The sequence below is a fragment of the Ochotona princeps genome, chromosome 1, assembly GCF_030435755.1.
Source record: "Ochotona princeps isolate mOchPri1 chromosome 1, mOchPri1.hap1, whole genome shotgun sequence".
Lineage (NCBI taxonomy): Eukaryota > Metazoa > Chordata > Mammalia > Lagomorpha > Ochotonidae > Ochotona > Ochotona princeps.
The window spans coordinates 46,188,344-46,206,878 of NC_080832.1; the positions used below are offsets into that span (position 1 = coordinate 46,188,344).

The window sequence follows — 18,535 nt, forward strand, 5'->3', positions numbered from 1 at the left end:
TAACCTAGGAGTGCCACACCCTGGTAGGGGTGCACATGCAGAGTTGCAGCCTGTACCTGCCTAGCCTTTTCCCAGCCCTAGTACCTGTGAGTGTTGGCATATTCCATGGTCACACCCAGCTCAGATCCTACCACCCCAACTCTTAAGCTGCACAATAGGACTTGTATTTCCATAGGGTTGGGTCAAGAAATCTACAGAACCTACTGCTGGACCTGGTTCTCTTGCATGTTGGTTGATGTCATGGATCAGCATAATGTGACCTATCCACTGTTCTAACACTCACTGTCATGTACTGGGATCTAGCCCTGCCAGACAGGCCCCTGGTCCTAGCATTTGTGTTGGCTTGTGTGTGGTGGTCAGTAATGTTCCACGCTAAGAAGCCCAACTCCGAACTCCCACATGGTCCAGAGCATCAGTCTGACCCATCATAAAGGTATTGTCTCTCCCCTTCAAACCACCAGGCCTCAGTCCTCCTGCTTACCTGCAAGTACAATGGACTTGCCTTTTGGAATACTTCAGCAATCATTCCTTACCTTCATTTATGGTGACTTTTTTCCAGGGATGTCCCTCAGCAGTAATTCCTCACCTGGGCATGAATCCACAGGTCACTGCTCTCCCTCACCTGTGTGATTCCCCCAGTCTCCCTGCAAACTCTGAAGCAAAAGTTCCTGGAGTGTGCCACCGGACAGCTCGAGGACTGCACCCACATTTACAGTAGAAGGAGAGACAGAGAGAAAGATCTTCCATCTATTGGTACATTTCCCAAGGGGCTGCAATGGAGCTAAGTGGATCTAAAGCCAGAAGCCAGGCACTTCCTCCAGGTCTCCCATGTGGATGTAGAGTTCGAAGGCTTGGGGCCATCCTCTATTGCTTTTCCTGGCCACAGAGCTGGAAGGAAAATGGAGCAGCCAGAATATGAACCCATGCTCATATGGGATCCCAGTGCATGCAAAGTAAGGACTTTAGCCACTGATTACCATGTCTGGCCCAATATCATAGTCTTAAATATTTTACATGTATGAAAAAGTAAGAAATTAGCAAAAATGAAAAATGAATTTGGGCAAAATATCTAAAAATGTGATTTGCATAAAGGATATGAAAGAATTCACTTTTCTAGTGATAGGATTTACAAGCTTGAAATTTTAAAAAATTTTGAACTGAATGCATAAAGGTCTTACAAAAAGAATTCTTTGTGTCTGTATAATTCAATTATATATATGAGAAAGTTTTACTAATTAGACAAAAACAAATCTTATACAGAGGATCAAATTTGAAAAATGAATGGGGTATTACAACATTTTGAATACTCTATTTTCTCATAAAAATTAAAAATTAAAAATACTTCATATCCATAAAATTGGCAGAAAATAAAAAATAATACCCTCGCATGACCTGAGAACCACCCCCCCCCCGACGGCGCGACCCGCCCGGGGCACACTGGGGACAGTCCGCCCCAGCCCGCAACCCCTTCCGTGAAGGGAGGGCAGGGGGCTGGGACAGCGGTCGCACCGTGGGAGGGGTGGCCTGGCCCCCCAAACACCGGCGCGCCCCTGGGGGTGGAAGCTGGGAGGGGGGAGAGCGCGGCGACACAGGTCTCGCTTGACTGGACTATAAGATGCTGGACTCTAGTATATGCTTGCAAAGAGGGAATCTCAACTGAACTTGGACTGTGGTTATGCAACAAGGTGGAGTAATCCACCATGGGGGGAGGGTGTGGGAAGGGGGTGGCGAGAATCCCAGCACCTATGAAACTGCGTCACATAATACAATGTAATTAATGAATAAAAAAAAGATAATACCAAGTTTAGGATAGGAAGTGTAGAATAATGACTCAATTATTTTCCATGGCAATTAAAATTTATACACCTAATTTGGCAAGCAGCATGCCCTTATCTGTTCAAGCTGCGACTGCATGTCATCCACATCACTCCTTGCCCCTTTGTGTCAGGTGTATGGGGAAGAGGGGACATAGATAGGAATGCAATCAAGAACAAATGAGGGGAGAATCAAGAGGCCAGGATAGGGTGAGGACTCATATGAACTGGTGGAAAAACAGTTAATCAGGATGAAGCAGAGAGGACATATTCCAGAAAATAGGAAAGGACAGAACAACAGCAGAGGGGTACCAGGAGACTGACAGACACAGGAAAGTAGCGGGCACAGCAATGTGGTGTTGCAGTGACTGATACTCCAGCATGGCGATCTGAACTCCACCAACAGCTGGAACTCCACCAGCAACCAGGTGGGAAGGGACTTTCACTGGGAGCTCAGGAGGTGAGCCCAGACAAAGAACTGCCCGTCCTGCTGGTCCGTTTGATTTGACCAGGAGCAGAGACAGAGCAGCAGATCCCAGTCGGACAGTGCAAGAACAGGGTGGATTTCACAGCCCAGTCAGCCCCCTAGAGTCGAATTTGGAAGGGCAAGAGAAAGGACTGAGCATGCGCTGAGCTGGGAGTGAACTCATTTCTGACTCAGTGAACTGCAACGACGTGGCATTCTATGGGTTCCACCTGGGGCAGGTCTGGGCAATCTTCAGACCTGACAGACAGCAGATCAAAACTGTATTGGTGGTATGTCAGGTGCCATTTTGCGCACTGTGGCAATAACTTTGGGACTGCAGGGAACAACAGTGAACTGCGCATGTGCTGAGCTCGCGAGAACGCGCTGACATCAGCAGATTGCACTGGTCGCACAGGAAAATAATACCGACTGTGAAATCATACGGGTCAAAATAGGTCCATGTGGCACCCAGACCTAACGTCCAACAAGTTCCAACAAGATCAGCGCCACCAACAACCCAATCATATAGGACACCTGGTGTCTCTAATCCCATGACCTGCTCCAACTGGAAGTGGGAGAAAGGTTGCAGAGACAATGGTGCAGACACTATGAAGAGGCCAAATATAAGAGTTATGTGAGTCCCAGAAGGTGCAGAAAGAGAAGCTGAGTTTGCAAATGTATTGAAAGAAATAATAAAGGAAAATTTCATTTCTTCAACTATACATTGGTCATTTAGTAGCATGATATTTAATTTCTTGGTGTTGTTAATTTCTTTTTTCTCCCGAATGTTGATTTTGTTTTGTGGCTCTTCATTTAACAGGATGTATAGTAGCTGTGTAATGGAGACTGTCATATCTAGTAACATGTCATTTAACTTCATGGCATTGTAAATTTCTTTTTTCTTTCTATTGTTGATTTTGTTCCATGACTTTTCATTTAAAGGGATGTACAGTAGTTGTGTAATGGAGATTGTCATACCTAGTAACATGTCATTTAACTTCATGGCAGTATAAATTTCTATTTTTCTCTCTATTGTTGATTTTGTATCATGACTTTTCATTTAAGGGGATGTACAGTAGTTGTGTAATGGAGATTGTCATACCTAGTAACATGTCATTTAACTTCATGGCAGTATAAATTTCTATTTTTCTCTCTATTGTTGATTTTGTATCATGACTTTTCATTTAAGGGGATGTACAGTAGCTGTGAAATGTAGACTGACATCCAGATGTGAGGATGCAGTGTGGTATGCATTTCTGTTTCCAGACAAAGATGAACTTACGATAAAACTGTCTAGTATATCTTGACAATAGGATTCTGGACTCTCTGCCATTGTCCATGCCCGCAATGATGGACATATGACTGTGTGTGAACAACTATATATTAGTAATGATATAGAGGAACTAGGTGGGGGGGAGGGAATTGGGGAGGGGATAAGGGAATATGGAACTGTATCATAAAATGATAGCAATAATAATAAAATGTTAAAAAAATTAAAAAATTAAAAAAAGAACAAATGAAATTCCTAAACCTGACTGACAACACAAATTCATTTCAGTACTGTTTAGTCTTCCTTATATTTTGTGATAAAGCAATGAAATATTGTGGAATATTGTCCTCACCACTATTGTCTCAGCTTGTTTGCTGCCCCCCACACCTCTGGATTCCCTTCTGTTGGTACCACAATCCTTAATTCAGGTGGAAGAGAAGTGGAGATTTGCCAAAGAGGAATTTCTCCTGCTTTCCGCCATGGCCAGTTCTGGAAAAAAAAAAACAAGCTGAAGTAAATCAAAAATATGTACCTTTTTGCCTAAAATAAAGTAATGAATACAGGCATTTAGTAATATCTGCATGAAACAGTGAATTAGATGACAAGCAGAATCACAATCCCCCTATCAAATCCTATGCCCTCTTTCCCACTATTGTACATGTATTGTCTCACTTAGACAAAATGGATTTAGAGGTTAAATTAAGGTTCTATTCAATGCTCTTAAAATTAAAAAATTGTTTTGGATTTTATAGAAAATCAAAATGGATTCAGGGAAAAAAGAGGCAAGGAAGGATGGTTAGAGTGATGGAAAAATAATGATTCAACAAGCCATCAGTGACTGACAATGCAGGAGATTGTATGTCAGGGAAATGAGGACATCAGTCATACGTTCAAACGTTATCAGACACCCCAATAATCTTGAAAATTGATTCCTATAGTCTCCAAAAGGAACATATTCCTGCTGATAACTTGAATCAAGCCTAGTCAAACTATATCTCTGACCTATAGGACTGACATATTATACAGTTAGGATTTTGAACTGATATTTTCTGTGGTATTTGTTATGCAACAATAGAAAGCCAACACTTATTATGTAACTAAGTTCCTAAAAGCCTCAGTTAGTTTCTGCCAATATCATCATTAGAAAAAAGATATGGAAATATCAATTAACCCAAGATCACAAAGATATGAAGAAAAGGACCTGGCTTGAAATAGGATCTGTCTAAATACTGATATCATAACTATAGCACTACTTTTTCTGGGATTACTATTATCACAGCAGGCCTCTGATATCTCTTTTCAATTTAAAGTCTCAAATCCTCACCTCTTTATTTCCTTTCTTTATTTGGAGTTCACATACACGCAAAAAAAATCTAAAATCTATTTTAAACTTTAGACCTGCCATACTAGTCTCACCTGTGATGACTTTATCCTCCAGTTCACATACAGAAAAGCTTTAGTTGGGGATCATGTATTAAGCATTAAAATATTTATGTACATATACATGTTTAATCATTTTCTAGTCTATTATTTTTTGTATTTTTATGTTGAAACTCTGCAAATAATAGAGAATAATAAAATATTTCAGTTTAGACTTAGCAATATTTAGCACTTTGCTAAATTCACTTTATATGCAAACACCAAGCATGTATACATACATATATTTTTAAGAAGTTAATATATTATTTTTTTTCTTTTTTTAATTTTATTGTATTGTTGTTGACAATCTTTACATAGTTAATTGCGGTTAAAAAAAAAGGTTCAGGGGGTATAGGGAAGTGGGTAATACTATTATGTCCATATTGTTTTCATCATGTATCTGAGGTAAAGGGGGATATTGAGGGAGAAGCCCCACCCAGTTTCCTGCCCACCCCAAGTCCCGGATGTGGGGCATGCTCTGAGATATTTGCTCAAGTGGTTTTAATAGTTCTCCAGTTATGAATCGCTGCCAGTTTCGCTCAATGAGGTCGTCCACTGATTGATATGGTCCATCATAAAGTCTCCATTTGCCTCATATTTCGCTGCCAACATATAGCTGAGATGAATGATTGACCTGTTCTGTCTTCTGTCTTTTCTTGGTTAGAGTTCTGAGTCCAGCAGTTCGATTGGGGAGATCTCCAAAGAAACCTTGAGGTATTCCCAGACCAGATTCTTGTATGTTCTAGCAAGCACAGGGCCAGGCACAGTCCATCACCCTGATCAGCTGGTGGTTTCAATTGCTGGGTTGGTTCTGTTTTCAGTCCCGACTTCCACTGGAACCAATGGGTGTTGCAGTCCAACCTGGTTCCGCCCAGCACATACTCGGCCCTTACATCAACCAGTGGGAGCTGCAACCTAGTCGGGGCGACCCACAATAACCCCCACCAGGCCCACCCCCTACCCTGGTTTGCCAGTATGTGTAGCAGAAGACTAGTCTGTCCCCCATCCCATCGAGCTCTTGTACTTGTCAATGGGTATTAAAGCTTAGTTCCATCTAACCAACTCAACCATCCAGCCCTCTCGAATGTTGTTGAGTGCCTCTCTGTCTAGCCACCCCAGCCCCTGTCCTAATTTTCATGCCCTCCCACAGGACTAGTGACCCAGGAAGGGGGAACCCACTTTCTCCCAGGTCTCTCTCAGTCCCAGTTTATGCACTCTTTAGGTGGTTCTGTGGTTTGACTTGACAGAATTAGTCCCCAGTGCCAGCTTCTGCCAGCTGATGCTGCGGCTAAGCCCAAACATCCCTCACCCACTCTAATTTATGCTTGCACCCACAGGAAAAATCAGCCCAGCCTGGCTTTTCCCTGATCTAGTCCACATGCAGCGCACAGGTGTTGTAGCCTCGCTTAGTCTGGTCTGTTCCCATCCCAGCCCACGCTCTCCAGTGGGAGTAGCTGTCTGGCGAGGGGACCAGCCCCTTAATCCCCCTGCCGGCTCTGCCCCCTCCCTTCCTGGATCTCACGTGTGCTTCTTGGGTGCTGCATTCATATCCAGTACAGGCAACCTCACCCTGGCATTCCATAATGTATACTTGTTTTGTCGCAACCAAACCCGGCTCATCCCACACTCTGTTCTGGTGATCGGATTTGCCAGTGGATGACATGAACTGATTCAGCCTGGTCTGCTCCTGACCCATGCTGAATGTGTGCCAGTGGGAAACTTTCCATGGCCTATTCTGGGCTGTTTCCTATCATGCTTCTTGCACTTACCTGCAGGGACTGTGTCCTGCCAGAGGAGTTGCCCAGGCTCCTCCACCAGAACCCCTCCCAATGCCAGATTTTGCGCATACCAGGGGGTCCTTGAGCCAACCCTACTCTGTTCACCTCCTGTCCTAGCAGGAACAGTGGCTTTTCCTGGCTGGCTTTCACTCCATTCTGGTTCTTGTTGTTGGATGTTTCAGCCCAGCTATGGCTCGTCTATACCCACATACAACTCACACATGGCTCAGTAGGGGGTTGAGACCCAGCCTAGTCAGTCCCACATCTACCCTGGTTCTCCATGACACCAGATGGTGTTGGGGTCTGAACTGGCCTGGTGCATCCAATCCCAGCCCACACAAGTGCCTCGGGTGACTGCAACTGTTTCCTAGATAGAATGCAGCCCCCATTCCAGCACACGCACCCCTTGGTGGGAACCTCAACCCTGTTAGGGTGTCCAACTAGGGGAACTTGTACTTCCACAGGGTTGGGCCCACACAACCCCATAGAGTCTACCCCCAGACCAAGTTCTCTTGCGTGCTGGATACAGTCTTGACCCTGCCAAATGTGACCATTCCACCACTCCACCAAACAGTTGGGTAATGGTACCCATCACTGCCAAAGAGGCCCCCATCCATAGTATTGGTGTGGGCTGGTGTGTGACAATCAGTGATGTTCTAGGCAAACAGGCCATTTCTGTATTCCGAATTGGGTTGGTGTATCTGACTAACCGTAATTGTCTCCTGGGTACTTCCCTCCAAACTACCAGGTCTCAGTCCCCACGCATGCCTAAAACTTCCATGACCCTGTCACTGGGAATCACCCAAGATTCACTACTCACCTACACTAAAATTGGACTTACTCATGGGTGTCCCCAGGCAGCAAACATATCTTACAAAACCCCAGAGCAGGCCACCGGGCGGCCAGCAGGCAGAGCCTGGCACCACATGGTGCACTGGCCACCTTAGGTGAGGCCGAGGACTCGTTCACTGCCTTGCGGCAGTGTCTTTGGTGTGAGCCCCCAGCATTGGGTCCGACCTGGCAGGAGCACCCTTCGCAGCCGCCACACTGTGAGGAGCGGCACTTGCACCCGAACCCAAGGCCCGAACCCCTCCCAAACTCACCTAGCTGCAAGATATTAGCAGCTGGGCGGAGCTAGGAATTTTTACCCAGTTCCCAAGTTCCCTCATAGCGCACTTACCCTGAGGAAAGAGCTCTCTTGGGTCCTGGGTGAGGCCGAGGACTTGTTCACTGCCTTGTGGCAGTGTGTTTGGTGTGAGCCCCCAGCATTGGGTCCGACCTGGCAGGGGCACCCCCCACAGCCGCCACACTGTGGGGAGCGGCACTTGCCCCCAAACCCAAGGCCCGAACCAATATATTATTATTATATAATGTGAGAGTCATGAGCAAGATCATATAGTTATTAAAGAAGGATATGTTATTATGTAATGAATGTTATTTGGTAAAGACAGCGTTTTTTAATATTAGGGAGAGAAAGAGAGAGACAGTCACTTAGGAAAGAAAACACATGGTATTTGTTGTTCTGTGTCTGATTTATAATAATCTCCAATTTCAATCATTTTGTTGCAAATATCAGTACTCCATTCTTTTTATTATTGAATGGGATTCTATTGCACATGCAATCCAAATTTTATTTTGACATGAATCTACTGATGAATGTCTTCACTATTGTCAATAGACCTGAAATTAGCATAAAATTGTGAGTATCAGTTTCATATGTTGACTTCATGTTCTGTGGGTATATTCCCAGAACTAGGACAGAAGCTTCATTTGCTAGAAGTAATAGTTGTTTGTTTATTTAGAAATTTATTAATACATTAGACTTACAAGATCACCGAAAATGCATCATAATTACTAAAACATGATCCTCACAAATTTTCATGTCAATGTGATAACATGAACAGAACAGAATCAACATACTTCATAGATAAAATCTAACGTTATAAAGATACTTCCTTTCTTGCCTCCCTCTTCCTTTGCTTTCCTTCCTTTCTTTGTTGTTCACTTTCTTTCTTCCTTTTCCTCCTTATTTATTTTCTTCAATTCTGGTTTTTGGAATAAGATTTTAAATTTACATTATAGTCAAAGTCTTAATGCACCACCAAATGAAAAGTTCAGCAAGTGAAAAGTAAAAATTTCAGAGTTAAGTGGAAATATAGGCAAAGGCTATCAACAGTAATCATATTTTCATATTTTTCATGTATTTCCTATTTTGACCATTGTGACCAATGCTAGTATAAATATGATGGTGCAGGTATCACTTTTATACAATATGTTCAGATCTTTTGGGTATATACTCAGTTGTGAGATGGTAGGTCATATAACATGTATTTGTAGCTTTTTAAAATTCCACAGTGTTTTATACAATGGATGAGCTAATTTTCATTCTCTCCAACATTGATGTTTCTTTCTACATTTCTTCATCACCATGTGTTACACACTGTCTTTTAAATGTATGTATTGAGCACATTGAATAGTCTTTTGGTACAAGCCATCCTGCAAGGTACAATTACACTTAGCAAGTCTTCCACTTCAACTTCAGAAGATTGTATTTTTCTTTACGATTAAACTCCCCAGAGACTCCCAAGTTTAAGCCCAGTTTTGCCTATAGCCTAGCTTCTCTGCAAATATCTTAGGGAGCAACGGTAACAGAAACATGCATCTACAGTGAAAATATCCTACAAAATGCCAAGGCTGATGCCCCTGAGCTATTTCCGGGGCAATGAACAGGCTGAAACTGTAGATGTTCTTCAAGATAAAACTGACCCTCAGGCATAAGACTTTGCATACTTGCTTCAGGTTGTTGACCGGGTGTATTAGAAGATTCCACGATGTAGGCATTTGAGTGTTTGGTAAATTCTGATAACTTCTGCCAAAATATTCTTAGTATATCTGACTACCCACACAGAGTTTTCAATAAATCTAGAGACAAGATGAAAATCCATTTCCTTCCCATCATAAGCAAGTTCCATCTAAGTTCAATGACCACTTTTGTAGCTACTTTATAGTAAGAATGGACAGTCTGTTTAACACAAACACATGCAAAGTGAAGAAGTGTGTTCTCCACATCAATTACACTGGACACTGAGAGACTCTGCTGCACAAAGCAGCATGCGCAGGAACAGGAGCTGGATGTGGATCTGATACAGGTTATCTGGACTTGCTCCAACTAGTCTGAAGTTCCCACTCGTGTGTGTAAGGGCCAAGTGTGTGGTGTGCAGGGTTAGGATACACCACAGCATCCATTGGTTTGCATATGAAATGGGGCTAGCGACAGAACTGACCAGGCAACTGCAACCACCAGCATGTGTAGTAACAGAATGCTCCAGAACCCACACTGGCTGGCACACACTGCAGTCAAGTCTGTGTTCACCTCTGGTAAGGTTTCTTTGGGCACCACCCCCAGCTGGAGTGCTGGACTCATAACTCCAAACATAAGGACAATCATAAGGTCTGTGGTTTGACCGTCAAGTGAATGTGTCAGAAATGGGCATATTCGATTCCTACAGAAGGTGTTGCAGTGCACACAGCATGATGAGATGCATGTGGGGACATTACAACCAATTCATTGAGGCCTATAGAGAATGTCTACTACCAGCAAGGGCAGAACAAATTGGACAGCTCTCCCAGTCCAGCTTTGACAGCAAGTTTCTGGGCCACTGGACTCTCCTGCCTTTGTGGACTAGGTCAGCTAATGGACCTTGCAAGGATTTCCTCAACCTTGCAGCCACAACAGGAACAGCATTTCAGAACTATCAAAACCACTGAAGCATTGCCCTCAGAACATGTTCCACATAAGGGACCTTGGGAAGACATCAGATGGCTGTCCCCCGTTCCCAGGTGTTGAAGTGTTGGTCTTCTGGGGTGGCCCTCTCCCATTCGCTCCATTTTCCCCAGATACAGGCAGGAAAAGGAGCGATTGGAAGCAGTTGTGTCTTCCGCTTCCCCCATTCCTTGACCTCTCTCCCCTAATTGGTGGTCCACATGGGCATCCCTACTTGTCAGCTCTGTAAACATCATCAAAATTAAAATGAATTTGTTATTAAAAATGAACCCAAAGTTATGTTTCAATGTTTGGTTCTACAAAGCAGTTGCCATCTCAGTAGCAGCTGCCATGAATTCCAATGAAATTCATGAAGAGAATTAGTCATATCCAATTTAAAATTTATATTCAGCATCAGAATTTTCAGTGTCTTTAACTGTTTATTCTAAGTTTTTACTTTGTGATGCCTCCTGAAATAAGGAGGTCAATCCTGTCTTCAGTACTTCTCTTTCAAATGGTTCACTTGAGCTACGTGGGATAAAGGACACTAGTACACCTGTAACCTGATAAACGGCCTGCAAGTCATCTATTGCACAGGGTGTGTTATAAGCTTGCATTTTATCAATTAGCTTCGTTTACCAGTCCAAAGAACACACAAAAATTTGACCAATGATCTCCAGCCCTTGTATTTGTTTGGCCATCAACCCTCATCTCTGTGAGCAGAAATACCCCTGCAACTAAGTATTAGTGTGGGAGAGAAAAGATAATTTGTGGTAGTTAACATGGCATCAGCAATTGAGTGATTTAACAAACACAGTATTTTTTGTAGGCCTTATTTTTAAATCTCACGCTATTGTGGCATCACAGTTAACAAGGGAGCATGAGACCATTCATTGTATCCTTCCCAAAGTGAACCAATTTAGTGCTGAGATGTGATATCATAATGAAGAATACATCAGACAGCTCTAATACATAATTGAGAGACTGGATTCTGTTACAAACATGACCAGCAGCATGAATTCAGGTTATAATTGTATTGAGTTCCTCAGAGTTCACTATTATTCTCCACATCCCACTGGATTTTTCACATCAGCCAAACTGGACTGTTACAATGGGCTTGAGTCACACGAACTATGGAAATGTTTTTAAAGAAATTTATTTATTTATTTATTTATTTATTTATTTATTTATTTATTTATTTATCTATCTATCTGAAAGTTACAGAAAGAAAGGGAGAAAAAACGTGAGATCACTCTCCAGATGGTTGCAATGGCAATCCCTAGGCCAGGTAGTATTCAGGAGCCACAAGTTTTGCCAAGTCTCCCATGTGGATAGCAGAGACTCAGTTCCTTAAGCCATGTTCCATTGCCTTTCCCAGGCCATTAACTGGGAACTTTTGTGGAAGTAGAACAGCCAAGACATAAGCCAACACCCAACTGAAATAGCAGCATTGTATTCAGCAGCTTCATTCATTGTAACAGTGCCAGACCCAATTTCTAGTTTCTTAAAAGTAACTATTAGCTTTTATGGCCATGAAGAGTTTGGTATTGCCTAACAAATATCGCTCACTGAAAGCTGCACAAGGTTCCATAAGACATTTCCCATTATTATTTATGTTACCATATAAATAAGCAGATGAAATTTCCTCTTAATCACAGTACTATCTAAATATTATATGGTATTTGTTCCCATATGCTTCAGGAAGGAGATATGTCTACCAAAAATATCTGTTAAAGCATTTTCAAAGTTAGCAAATAAAATGCTGCTTATTTCGCTAGAATAGTTTTTGGACACCATATCCACGGTATCTTATCTCCTGACAATATCATGCCTTGTTACAGATAAGAGTGTATTAATCCTGTTATTCATCAAAACAAAAAAGAGCTTGATTTGTAGAAAACAGCAATCAAGTTCACAAGAGGCCTCAGGTAACCCACAATATGCTGCACCCACAGTCAACCTTTGTCATGTGCAAGTCCAGGGACATTGAATGTACCTACCCCTTCTTCTGGAAGTTAATTTAAAAACCCAGAAGCCAGAGAATAAGAGATTGATTTATAACCTAATCACTAAAAACTTTATGCTGGCCTTGCATGGTAGCCTAGTCGCTAAAGTCCTCATGTTGCATGTGCTGGAATGCTATATGAGCGCCGATCATATTCTGGCTTCTCTTGCTTTCCAGAACCCTGTTTGTGGCCTGGGAAAGCAGTAGAGGACAGCCCAAAGCCTTGGGACCCTGCACTCACATGGGAGACACAGAAGAAGCTCCAGGCTCCTGATTTCAGCTCCGCTCAGCTCCTGCCATTGTGGTCACTCTCTCTGTAAATCTGACTTTCTAATAAAAATATATAAATCTTTTAAAGGAAAAACTTCAATATGACAAAAATCATAATCAGTTTTTGAATACTAACAGCAATGTCATTTCATGATTGTTAATTCATCATATATCATGATCTCTGCTTTTATTCAAACATCTATGAATTACTAAACAATAAAATGAAAATTGTTTTGTAATTATCTACCAAAATAAAGTGGCAAATTCTTATTTTGTCAGAAACTAAGCAGTCTCCAAGAATGAAAAGCAGGCCTATGTATCAAAACATTGCTTTCTATGTATTTATTCTTCAGTTGAAAGCTTCGATAATGATCTCATGACATTCAAATACTAAATGGTTTAATTAAATGCATTTGTTTCTGAAACTACTTTCCTAGGTTTCAGAATGCTGAACTTGGACTTTTGCTCTTCATTAATATCTCAAAAGAACTTTAAGAAAAACCTATCACATTTGGAAAATCATCGAATCATTCATTTGACTTTATAGTTACTTGATTTTCCCAATCTCCAATGGCACATCTCAAAAAAAAAAAAAAAAAAAAAAACAAATCAATTGCTTCAATAAGTTTGTAGTGATAGGTTTCCAAAAATCACAATTCAATGTTGAGAAAACATTAATTTTCCAGTCTTACAGTTCTTCTGGTTACTCCTTCCCATGGCTATGGCTCCCCTCTGTCCGACTTCATGGCAAGAAGGTAAACAAAAAGAGACAAAGAGAGGGCCTCCATCTGATAATTCACTCTCTACATGGCAGCAAAGGCCAGAGATGGGCCAGGCTGAAGCTGGGAGCCAGGAGCATCTTACAGGTCATCCATGTGGTTGCAGGGTCCCAAGGAATTGGACCATCCTCCTGTGCTTTCACAGGCTATAAACATAGAGCTATATTGGAAGTGGAACAGCGGGGACATGAAGCAGTGCCCAAAAGGAGCTTTAGCACTGCAGTCAGAGTACTAGCCTGCTATGCCATGTGCAGGCCCCTTAACAACATTTCTTCTTTAAATAAGCCAAATTTGCACAGTTTAAAATTGGAGAGCTAAAATCACTCCACTTTTACCCTTCTTAAGAAAAAGATGCCATTAATAAAACATAGATGTTCAGTTGTGATGAGAACTGGCGTTGATAGATTCAAGAAAGCAACACTATTTCAAAACAACACTGAACCTTGAACAAACTGAAGTTTTGAACAATCTTAGGTGCAAACACCTAGTGCAGGGTTGGTGAACAGCATGCAGATGAGTGACAAAGTGAGAAAGTTGTGCCTGCAAAGTAAACATATGAAATTATGCTTCATTTCTACAGAGCTGTTTGATCGTGTTGATTTTCCTTGGTAGCAACTTTAGGTTCATATTTTCAAGAACACAGGAAGCTAGATATATGTATATTTTCAAATACAAACAAAACACAAAAGCAAATGTAGTGACAGGAAATATTGATCTCAGCACTTAGCAAAAATGAATGGTGTTCCAGAGCTAATATTAAAGATCCTGTTTCTTCATAAGTTTGGCTCAGTGCTACAAGTGCATAAGCCACTTCAAAAGTAAGGGAAAATATTTGCCTGAGAGGAGAGTGAAATTAAATGCAAACATTCAGAAATACCAAGCCAATTTTTCTCCTACTTTGCATAGAAGCACATAATCTAAAATATCCCAGAAGAAATGTAACAACACACTTCTAAATCAACACTGGGTTATAGAAGAAATCAAAGAAAAAATGTTTTAATTGCTTTCAAGAAATAAAGACGTTAAACAACACTAAAATATGTAGGAAACAGTCAAGGCATGTTAATAGGAAATGTATTTTAACTAATGCCTATTTCAAGAAACTAGAAAAGCACCAGATAAGTGGGCAAAGCATATGTGTGAAGGAGCTAGGCAAACAAACAAAATACACCCAAGATTAACAGTAAAGAAAATAAACAAAAAATAAAGGGGGAAATAATCCAGACAAAGACAAAAAGAACAGTACATAAAATCAACTAATTGAAGAGCTGATTCTTTGGGAAAACCAATAAAATAGTTTTTCCACTAGCCCAATGAATCACAAAAAAAAAAAATGGAGGGAGAAGATACAGATCAACAAAATCAAAGACAAAAGCAGAAATATAACAACAGATACCTCAGATCCACATGGAATAATCAGAAACTATTACAAGCCAACAAATCAAAAGACCAAAAGAAATGAATAGATTTCTGGACACATATAATCTGCCAGCAAAACAAATAACAACAGCCAAACAACCCTGTTGATAAAGGAATGAAAGAAATAAACAAGCATTTTTCAAAAGAACACATTTTAAATGGCTAATAGATATCTGAGAAAATGTTCTGGCAACCTAGCTATTAGGAGAATGCAAATTAAAACCACCATTTTTATTTAAAAATCTACCATTTGCAGCAAAATGGTCCCAACTGGATATCATTATACTCAGTGAAGTAAGTTAATCCCAAAAAGATAAATATCGTGTTTTCTCTGATATAAGGTAACCTCTGTGCAAAGTACAAGATAAATGGATACACAAGCAAGCGTGTACATATATTCTCATAAATGAACTGTATAATGGAGAATATCATACCAGGATGTGAAGATACATTGTAGGATGCATCTCTGCTCTGCTTCCAGTGAAACTGTTAAATATACTGTAAGAACAGAAGATTAGACTTTCTACCATTGTCTATGCTAACAATGCCATGACACACTAAACAACACAATGTTGAACTTATAGCTGTTGCTGAAGGACACACTATTGTAATAATATGGGGAAAAACAGAGAGAGTGTAGGAAAGGCACAGGGGAAAGGGAGGGGGAGAGGACAATCCTCAAACCTGTAAAACCATATCATGAAAAAAATAATAGTAGTAGATACTGTTTTCAAAAAATTTAAATTAAATTAAATTTTTAAAGCTCTCTAATAAAGTCAATGGCAAATGTGTCTCCATGGCTGTTTTCTAATTTGCATAATAATAGATTTACAAAATAATAAAAACAATTTAGAAACACTATGGAAAATAATTTATATACTTTAATACACTGTAAATTATCATTTGTATGACAATTTATCCTTTCTAAGAACTCAGTAACTAAATGCCAGATAAGCAAGATTATAAATATATCATTTTGACATGAGATTCTGGTTTACTATATGATAAAAAAATCTTGTCCATAAGAAATGAAGAGATACATGTGTTGTTAGTTCACTTCTTTCAGAAGGACTGGATAAATTATGGAGTAGCCAGTGAGGACCAACATACACATCTTTACTACATCATCAGGTGTTGTGGCCCTGTTTATAAGGGGAAAGCATCTAACATTATGGAAGTGTTTTCTGGTACCTTCTTTGTGGTTTATTGATATGTTTTCAGGGACTAAACAGAAGACATCTGTAACTTCTCATTCATATCAGATATCCTCCCTTCAGAGACCAAATGATACAACCTGTGGAAAGCACCAACAGAAAATCCTAGGAGTGGTGACTAGAGAAGAAAAGGAAAACTTGAAATTATAGCAATAACCACAGAAGACACACTTTGTCCCAACTGCAGAACAGTACAAGACATTCATTCACTTCATTGGTGAAATTAGAAAAGAAATGGCCACAACTGTGCATCACACTTCATATTCAAAATGTTAACTGTCTCACAATAGCACCCGTGACTTCTTCACTTGATCCTTATCAAACTTCATGTTTATTTTCATTTTATTTTTAAGGAGTGTCTTGGGGCCAGGTGCAGTAGCCTAGCAGCTAAAATGTGTTGGGATCTGACATGAGCACCAGTTCTAATCTTGCCAACTCCACTTCCCATTCAGCTCCCTGCTTGTGGACTGGCTGGAAACCTTGGGACCCTGCACCTACGTGGGAGACCTGGAGGAAGTTCCTGGCCCCTGGCTTCAGATCGGCACAGCATTGGCTGTTGCGGTCTCTTGGGGAGTGAATCATTTTATGATTTTGATTTGCATCTCTGTCTCCCTTTCTCTCTGTATATCTTGACTTTGCAGTAAAAATAAACAATAATAAAAAATATGAAGTGTTTTTAAAAAGGAGTGTTTTGGAAAGAGATTGATCTTCCATCCACTGGCTTATTTCCCAAATTTTTACAACAGTCAGAACTGGGACCAGTAAAAGGAAGGTGCCCAAAACTCTACCCAATCACCTCCAATTGGTGAAAGCATCCAACCACTTTGGCTATGCCCTGCTATCACCCAGGTGTGCAACAGCAGGAAATTAGGGAGAGAAGCCATGCCAGAACTTGAACCCAGGCCCTCTCATAAGGGCTGCAGGTGTGTCCCCATACAGCATCTTAACTGTTGCACCAAACAGCTATCCCAGAATGTCACCATAGACTTTCTGAGACCCAGAAATAAGAGTATGACAAGTTACACAAGTGACAAAGAAAAAGACATCCCCAACTGCAATTAAGTGGATGAAATCAGAAATCATTATGTGGAAAAAAGACAAGACACAGAAAGACAAATTCTACATGCCTCTCTCATAATTGACATTGTGGGGGGGGAGGTTGGGAGCCTAGTGTTGTAGCCTAGTAGTTGATGTCCTTGCCTTGCATGCACCAGTATTCTATATGGGTACCAATTCATATCTTGGCTGCTCCACTTCCCATTCAGCTCCTGCTTGTGGCCTGGGAAATCAAGCAAGGACAGCCTAAAGCCTTGGGACCCTGCATCCGTGTGGGAGATCCAGAAGAAGCTCCTGTCTTCTGCTTTCGGATTAGCTCATCTCTGGCCATTGCAGAGTGAACTAGTGGATGGAAGCTCTTTGTCACTGTCTCTCTCAGCATATTTGTCTTCCCAATAAAAAATAATAATAAATCTTTTTTTTAAATGTTGGTTATAACTTAGAATAGTGATTACACGATGGTTGACATAGGATGGATAGTTGGAGGTTGGACAACATATGCCAAAACACAATTACAGGGCCCGGCAGCGTGGCCTGGCGGCTAAAGTCCTCACCTTGGATACCCCGGGATCCCATATGGGCGCCGGTTCTAATCCCGGCAGCTCCACTTCCCATCCAGCTCCCTGCTTGTGGCCTGGGAAAGCAGTCGAGGACGACCCAATGCATTGGGACCCTGCACCCTCGAGGGAGACCCGGAAGAGGTTCCTGGTTCCCAGCTTCGGATCGGCGCGCACCAGCCATTGCGGCTCACTTGGGGAGTGAATCATCGGACGAAAGATCTTCCTCTCTGTCTCTCCTCTCTGTATATCTGACTGCGTAATAAAATAAATAAATATTTTTTTAAAAATTATTTACAAAAAAACACAATTACATACTTACAATGTCAGGATACACTTAAATAGCAGAATGATGGATTTATGAATGTTTTTGAAGGATTGTGCTACTACAATAATATAGGGGAAATCAGTGTAAAGATGGAAGTTGGACTCTGAGGTCATCCACTCCCGCTTGGATCTACTACATGGGATGGAAGAAGTCCAAATCCTTCCTCGCAGGATCCAAGGGCATCAGAACAACAGCCAGGAGCCCTGAGCAGTTCGCAGAAACAGAAGAACAGTAAACTTCTTTCGGGATTAGGGAGGGGAGCTTTCTCTGGTCCTAGCTTGGTTCCAACTTTGGGTCCCCACCCTCTCTGGCAATGACCATCAGGATCACTCCAGAAAGCCCTCAAAACAAACAAAAAAATCTAGAATAGATAGGGAACATCAAGGAAAGCTTTGAA

The 18,535-nt window shown here is 41.3% G+C and overlaps 1 pseudogene; it reads left to right on the plus strand.

Moving 5' to 3' along the window:
• Positions 1-9,113: 9,113 nt before the first annotated feature.
• LOC118758281 (phagosome assembly factor 1-like) lies at positions 9,114-9,835 on the plus strand (annotated as a pseudogene).
• The last annotated feature ends 8,700 nt before the right edge of the window (positions 9,836-18,535 follow it).